This window comes from Myotis lucifugus, unplaced genomic scaffold (genome assembly GCF_000147115.1).
Source record: "Myotis lucifugus unplaced genomic scaffold, Myoluc2.0 scaffold_6495, whole genome shotgun sequence".
Taxonomy (NCBI): domain Eukaryota; kingdom Metazoa; phylum Chordata; class Mammalia; order Chiroptera; family Vespertilionidae; genus Myotis; species Myotis lucifugus.
In genome coordinates this window covers 456-8,547 of record NW_005877543.1, presented here as the reverse complement: position 1 = coordinate 8,547, position 8,092 = coordinate 456, and the positions used below count along the sequence as shown (strand labels likewise).

The 8,092-nt window shown below is 36.4% G+C and overlaps 1 pseudogene; it reads left to right on the top strand.

Annotated features, from left to right (window-relative positions):
* The first annotated feature begins 6,403 nt into the window (after positions 1-6,403).
* On the top strand, positions 6,404-6,905 carry LOC102421771 (annotated as a pseudogene).
* Positions 6,906-8,092: the final 1,187 nt, after the last annotated feature.

Below are 8,092 nucleotides of genomic sequence, written 5' to 3'. Positions count from 1 at the left end.
TCTTCATTATCCTCTCTTTTAATTTGATATTTGTTGCTGTTTCAAGCTCTGGAATTTCTTAACTGAATTCCTCCTCAATGGTCAACTCGAGCTCTTTATTTATCTAGACTGGCCGTCGTTTTACAATTAGATTTAAAAGTCCCAGAATGACCATTTTAAAAATTAGTGCCAACAGTAAATGCTTTTTGTTATGTGGCATGTACAAGGACAAAGTCAAGGTTTATTTAGTAATTTTTTTCTTACTGTGTGAAGAAATTATACTAAATCATTTGTTGACTACCCTTTTTCATGTCACATGAAAGTATATACTTATAACAAGACGTTCATCTTTGAGATGTGTGTCAAAATAGTTTTATGGGGAAAAGGCTAGGTGAAAAATGAAGATTATTTTCTTCTAAGCTATGTGACTACTGATTTTTATTTTTTATAAGCACTGTTTTTTAATGGGCACTCCCTCTCACTGGGGAAAAATACACATTAATTAAATGATATGTATCAGAAATCTAAAAACATATATCATTAAATTTTTGTAACAACCTTGAATGTTATATGGTTTAATACTTTTTAACTGATAAAGTATTTAAATCTCAGAGAGAGCAGGCAACATGTTCAATACCATAGAAAAAATATCCATGGCTGGATAGGGATTAGGCCTCACAGATTTGAATCTCACATTCTTTTCATTACTTAATTATATTTCGTAATTAAAATAATGATAATCCTATATAATAAAAGCCTAATATGCTAAGTGTCCGGTCGTCTGGTCAGCCATTCAACCAATCAAAGCGTAATATGCTAATGATATGCTAAGGCCACTCAACTGCTCACTATGACGTTCACTGACCACCAGAGGGCAGATGCTCCGACCAGTAGGTTAGCTTGCTACTGGGATCTGGCCGATTGGGACTGAGAAAGACAGGCTGGACATGCCCTGGAGCCCTCCCACGGTCCCTCCCCAGCTAACCAACCTTCTGCATCCCTCCCCAGCCCCGATTGTGCACTGTTGGGGTCCCTCAGCCTGGCCTGTGCCCTTTCGCAATCCAGGACCCCTAGGGGGATGTTGGAGAGCCAGTTTCAACACAATGGCAAAACAACCAGTCACTATGACGTACACTGACCACCAGGGGGCAGATGGTCAATGCAGGAGCTACCCTCTGGTGGTCAGTGCATTCCCACATGGGGAGAAGCCTCAGCCAGAAGCCGGGTTCACAGCTGGTGAGTGCAGAAGCAACAGCAGGAGCCTCTCCCACCTCTGCGGCAGTGCTAAGGATGCCCAACTGTCGACCTGGGGAGCGGGCCTCAGCCATCAGTTGGACATCCCCTGAGGGCTCCTGCACTGCAAGAGGGCACAGGCTGGGCTGAGGGACCTCCCCTCCAGTGCACAAATTTCATGCACCGGGCCTCTAGTATCAATACTATTAACTTTCTTTGAAGCCCTTTTTGAGAATTGGGTAGATTTTAAATTTCTTAATGGAAAATATTATTATATTGAATTTTACTGTTGAATGTTTTGTCTAAAGATTTTCTAAAGAAAATTAGCATTTTTTATGCACAGAGATCTCCATATATTTTGTGCTATTTTTCTGGCCTTAATTTATTTCAGATTAATATTTTCCTGCTTTTATTTTCCACCAAGTATATTTTTGGAATGTCTTTTACATTCTAGTCACTGTGTCACATACTAGATTTTGATAACTTATTTTTTTATTTTTATTAAATTCATTTATTAAAGGTTTATCAAGCCCCAGCCAGTTTGGATCAGTGGATAGAGCTTCCATCTGTGGACTGAAAGATACCAGGAAACCAATCAAGGGCATGTACCTTGGTTGCAGGCTCCATCCCCAGCCCCGGGGTGCCTGTGGGAGACAACAAATCAATGTTTCTCTCTCACATCAATGTTTCTCTCTCTGTGTCTCCCTGCCTCCCTTCCACTCTTTCTTAAAAAAAAAAATACATATATATATATATATATATATATATATATATATATATATATATCCTCAGGTGAGTATTAACAACAAAAAAAGGTTTACAAAACTTGGCCATTGCCAGGTAGCTCAGTTGGTTAGATAGAACATTGTCCTGATAGTATAAGGTTTTGGGTTTGATCCCCCGTCAAGGCACATACAAGAATCAACCAATCTCTCTATATTAAAAGGCTAATATGCTAAGTGTCCAACTGACTGGTCGCTATGATGCACACTGACCACCAGGGAGCAGACGTTCAACACAGGAGCTGCCTTGATGCACAATGGCCATTTACAGAGAAACAGCACTGCGGACCTGGTGCCCACAAAGCAACACTCAGCTTCCCCCAAGTGGGACACAGGCTATACCACCACCCCGAAGTGACAGACCACCAAATCACAGCGAGACCTCATAGCGCAAAATGTGGCCCACAGCACAGCCAAACCGGTAAACAGTGGCTGTGGGTGCCAGGTAATGACATCAAGTAGCAACACCCAGCTTCCTCTCCCTAGTGCAGTGGTTCTCAACCTTCTGGGCCTTTAAATACAGTTCCTCATGTTGTGACCCAACCATAAAATTATTTTCTTTGCTACTTCATAACTGTAATTTTGCTACTTTTATGAATTGTAATGTAAATATCTGATATGCAGGATGGTCTTAGGCGACCCCTGTGAAAGGGTCGTTTGACCGCCAAAGGGGTCACGACCCACAGGTTGAGAACCGCGGCTCTAGTGACTAACCTCCTTGGAGTTTCTTCAGCCCAGGAACCTGACTTGCTTTATAGCCAGGTGCAAACATTTTACAATTTAACCAAATGTTTGTGTAGCATTTTCCCGTGCCTCATCTCATTTGATCCTCACAGAAGTCCTGGAGTAGGTAGATAGAAGACGGTAAAATCCTATTTTCTTTTCATTAGCCAAAAAACAGAGATTTAGAATGTTCAGAAACTTGACCAGACTGAAAAGAAGTAAGAAATGGTGAACCTTGAAAATGACTTCAGGTTTTCTCACTGCGCAGAATATAGTCAAGCACTGCTACAGTAAAATATTTCACCCTTGTTCTCCCTGTGTTGCTAACAATTACCTGAAAGAGAAGGTGGGGTGCTTCACTGAGCTGGAAGAAGTTTAGCTAAATCAGAAAGCAGGTCTAATTAAGCAAGTTTATCTATCTATCTATCTATATATATATATATATATAAAGCTCTCGTTGGCACCAGTCACACAAGTGTGTTTCCATCTGTCATTGTGGATTCTGAATTTGGTTGACACTTCTATTATAGAGAAAGGGCAAATGGCGATATTAAAATATTTCTTCTAATTAATTTCCTTCCAATTAGAATTTGTGCACCGGGCCTCTAGTGAATACATAAATGACTGGAATAAGAAATCTCTCTCTCTCTCTCTCTCTCTCTCTCTCTCAAATCAATAAATTAAGAAAAAAAACTCAAATTACTCACTTATCAAACAATACTTATCTGACATGTTCTAGTTTTTGTAATTATGTTATACCATTTAATATATTTATATTTTAATATAATTTAACAGACTAACATGGTATTAAACATGATACAATATTTTAAGGATTCAAAACAGTACTAGAACATAGACATTCTAAAATAATTCATCATGGTCATATTGCATGAAATTTGCCCTTTAGTCAATAGAAATCTGAGTAACAGATTTTATTGGACTATATCTAATAGTTTATTAGCATTTTTCTTTTAACAACAAAAACTTCCAAAGCTGAAAAATAAAGGTTTATTATAATACAGTTTTCTCGACTCTGTAATTCATATTGTTTTAAACAAACTACACAAGATTAGGGATAGTAGATATGATAACTTGTGAATAAGCCATAAGCATAAAATAATTTTTAAAAATTATTTTTAAAATGCGACTTGAATCTTAACCATATTTTAAGGAATTGATTTTATTGGCCAATACATAGATTCCAGCTGGTTTTCATTACATAACTCAGACCTTTGGGCTTTCATTATATACATTTGAAATAGTAGTTAGGATTGGCTTCATAATTGTGGGGTTAGTCCAGTGCCACAGAACTCAGCTCAAGCGGCCCCATCATGAGATCAGTAAAATGGTATTCACTAAGAGATTATTGTGCATATAAGAACAGTGCACACACTGGAGCCCTCAAATCCACAGTGGAATGAGCTCAGCATATACTGTTATAAGACAGCTTACACAGTGAAAATTTAGAGGCTGCTTATCATTTACAATAATTGGTTATATCATTCAAGTTTTTATAGGAATAAGGGATTGGTTAAGGTGGTTACTCATGACAATTTGGGGAATAGATTATGTTTCTTTTATGATTTTCAGAGGCATTTATAAGAAGTAGCCCAAGTTAAGTTTTTCCCATTTGCAAAATAAGCTAAATTAGGGTTTCCTTGTGTATTTTAAATGGTTTTGCCCATTCAGGGAATTTTCAAATTTGTCTTCATTTTGTATTTTTGACAACACAGAATTCCGAGCAGTATAATTAATTGATTCATTCATTAATTCAATCTTCTCTTTAACAAATATTACATTCCAATTAAGGTAGGCACATGAGGGTCAAAATGAAAGATTAGAAAGAAAATATATCCATGATTCTGACTTACTCTCAATATTCTAATATATCATGTTACCCCAAGTATTAAAAATATATTTATTGTCTTTATTATAGCAGTATATGGATATTTTTAACAACTTGTTGTAGACTTTTACTATTGAATTGGTAATTCTTACAAGGAAAGTAAACATGTTTTCTTCATTGGGATAATTGAAATGTACTGTGAAAAAATGTTAATTTTCATGCAATAAAATAGATCATTCAGGGGGGAAATATATGTGATCATTTGACATTTTATTTTCTCTACAGTTGTTTCAAACTACGGAGATAGCTTTGGAAGTGGAGGGATTAACATCTACAACTATTATCTATTCCTGGATACAGTGTTTTACTAGTATCTCAAGTTTCATATAAAACCAAGAAATTAGACATTAAGTTCAATTTTGAATACATTTTTAGAAATGTCCTGGCATTAACAAACATTTTTTGCCAAAATATCAGTATTTGTATTATAATATATTGAATTTAAATAATTGTTATCACAGATTTTCAAGACTTTTCTTTCAAGATAATTATAAATTAAATGGCTGTTTTGTTAGTAGTATAGCTATTACTATTTAAGAGGAATTCCACATGATATGAAATCATTTTCCAATGATTGCACACACACACACACACACACACACTTGTCAAAATCCAATTTGTGATTTCTAGGTTATGTTCTGAGCAGGACCGTGTTGTAAGTGATTAATGTACATAAATTCTTCATTCCATATATCAATCTTATCAGGACAATCCAATACTACATATAAGAAAACTGAGGCACTGAGAGACTAAATAAATTCCCTATTTGTGAGAATTATTGCTTACATCAAAGAAATTATAAGTGAGAGGTCACACTCTAGGTGGTTCCCTAAAACACCTAAAGAAAACACTCCACACAAGAAAAAAATCAGTATTTGAAATATGCCATAACTAGAAATCACCAGTGAAGAATTTTGTCCTCTACCACTCTCTGTCTTCTTGTTACAAATGTGGTGAAGCCCAAAACAACAAAGAATGAGTTTAAGTGAGGGAGAAAAAACACCAAACATGTCCCTCCTCCCATAAGAATAGTCTTGATTTTCACTTAAATTTAATAAGTTCAGGTTTTTCTTACACTGTATTTTATTATTTGAACAATAGAATAGTGTCTTCTATTGATAGGCAAAAGCAGATATTTCATCCTGGGTGAGAAATAAAAGTTAATAGAGTAAATAGCAAGACAATTTTGGAAAAGAATAAAGTTGCTTTGTGCTGGCCCCCTATGTTGTCAGTATATTCAATAAATTGATCTATATACATGGGCCAGGAAGGCCACATAGAGTGTAACAGTCTGTGTTCCAAGCAGAAGGTTACCAGCATGCTTAATGGAGTTCTTTTAACCTTTTAACTCTCTCAGGATGGAATTTCCATTGGGAATGAACCAGTTATTTGAAAATACTTTGTTTCCTGCTACTTAAAACATTTGTTTTAAAATAGACTTTCAAAACATTTATATTCCTCATAATTGAACTTAGCATGAAATACATGAAAAATGAGCTTTTCACATGAACTATAATTATATTTGATGTTCTCTGGTCAGTTAGTTCTGGGTGTAATGAGTAAAATAATTAGTTATTGAGAGAATTTTGTTGATACTTCCTATTGAAAACATATAAAGTATACTACTAGTACTTCTAGGTTTTACTCTACTGAATTATTTTAAAATAGAACAACAATCTTGTATCACTTTTTCCCTGAGTGTCCACAACGTATCTTGGATCATTAAGGATGTAATTGTCCACTTTGCAGATGCCGCTGCCCTGGAGCCACCTGTGACCAGCCAGGGTGAACCCCACCATGTTCTTCGACATCTCCATCCACGGTGAGCCCTTGGGCCGTGTCTTCTTCGACCTGTTTGCAGACAAAGTTCCAAAGACAGCAAAAAAAAACCTTCCGTGTTCTGAGCACTGGGGAGAAAGGATTTGGTTATAAAGAAGGTTCCTGCTTTCACAGAATTATTCTGGGATTTATGTACCAGGGTGATGACTTCTCGCGCCATCATGGCACGGGCGGCAAGTCCATCTATGGGGAGAAATTTGAGGATGAGAACTTCATCCTGAAACATACAGGTCCTGGCATCTTGTCCATGGCAAATGCTGGACCTAACACAAATGGTGCCCAGTTTTCATCTGCACGGCCAAGCCTGAGTGGTTGGATGGCAAGCATGTGGTCTTCGCCAGGTGAAAGAAGGCATGGGTATTGTGACAGCCATGGAGCACTTTGGGTCCAGAAATGGCAAGACCAGCAAGAAGATCACCGTTGCCGACTGTGAAGAACTCTAACAAATTTGACTTGTGTTTTATCTTAACCACCAGACCATTCCTGTTGTAGCTCAGGAGAGCACCCCTTCACCCCCACCTGCTTGGAATGTTCTATAATCTTTGTGCTCTCACCACAGTTCATTGGGTTCCATAATTTCCTTACCCCCATGCCAGTCTAGCAGGATTGTGGAGTTAAGTTTATGATTATGAAATAAAAACTAAACAGTTAAAAAAAAAAAGAATGTAGTTGATCTTCAAATGTCCTAAAATCACATTCAGAACCTGCAAAAGGTACTTCTGAGGCAAACTGCTACAACTTATTTATGAGACCCTATATGTTACCTCATTAGTTAGTGATTATTTCTACCATTTCTGAAAAATCTCAGATACCTCTGGAGAAAGCTCACATCTACAACAGAAATGCTCGTTTTTGCTAATATTATTGTTATTTCTAATATTGCTATTTTTACTTATTTCTTGGGTATTGTATTCACTACTAATGTAGCTCTGAATGTTTCCCATGATATAGACAATACAATTTAATAAATAACTGGGTAATAACAAAATGTTAAAATTTCATAGCAACATCTGCTGTGGTTATAGCCACCACGTAAAAGAGCTGGCCATGTTCTCGTTAGATGGACTTTTCACATGATATACAGACATTGTGAATGTGACACATTGGCCATCAGGGTTAGACACTGAGTCCAAATGTTACAAAACAATCTTTGATTTTTTCTGCTGACTAATTTTCTAATCCTCGCCTGAGGAAATGTTTCTTTTTATTATTATTACTGATTTTAGAGAGAGAAGGAAGAGGGAGAGAGAGAGAAACTTCCATCAATTGCCTCCCGTACATGCCTGGACCAGGAATGGGGATCAAACCTGCAATCTGAAATCATGCTTTTAGAAATATTGCTTTATTACCTGTCTGATGCTGTATATAATAAACTTGCATTAGTATTTAAAATACAGAGGAGGAGTATATGTAGAGTGACAGATTAAAGAAAAATAATAAACACTACTAAGCATAGATGTGGAAAACATACAGAATACAAAATAAAACTGAATTATAGTACCTGTAAGAGAAATAAATACAAAAACTATAAGAAATCTTACATAAAAAGATTTGAGTTTTTCTTGTTAACAATGTTGCACAGTGACTGAGACTAACAAGGAAAAACAAAACAGCTCTACAACAAAGTGGA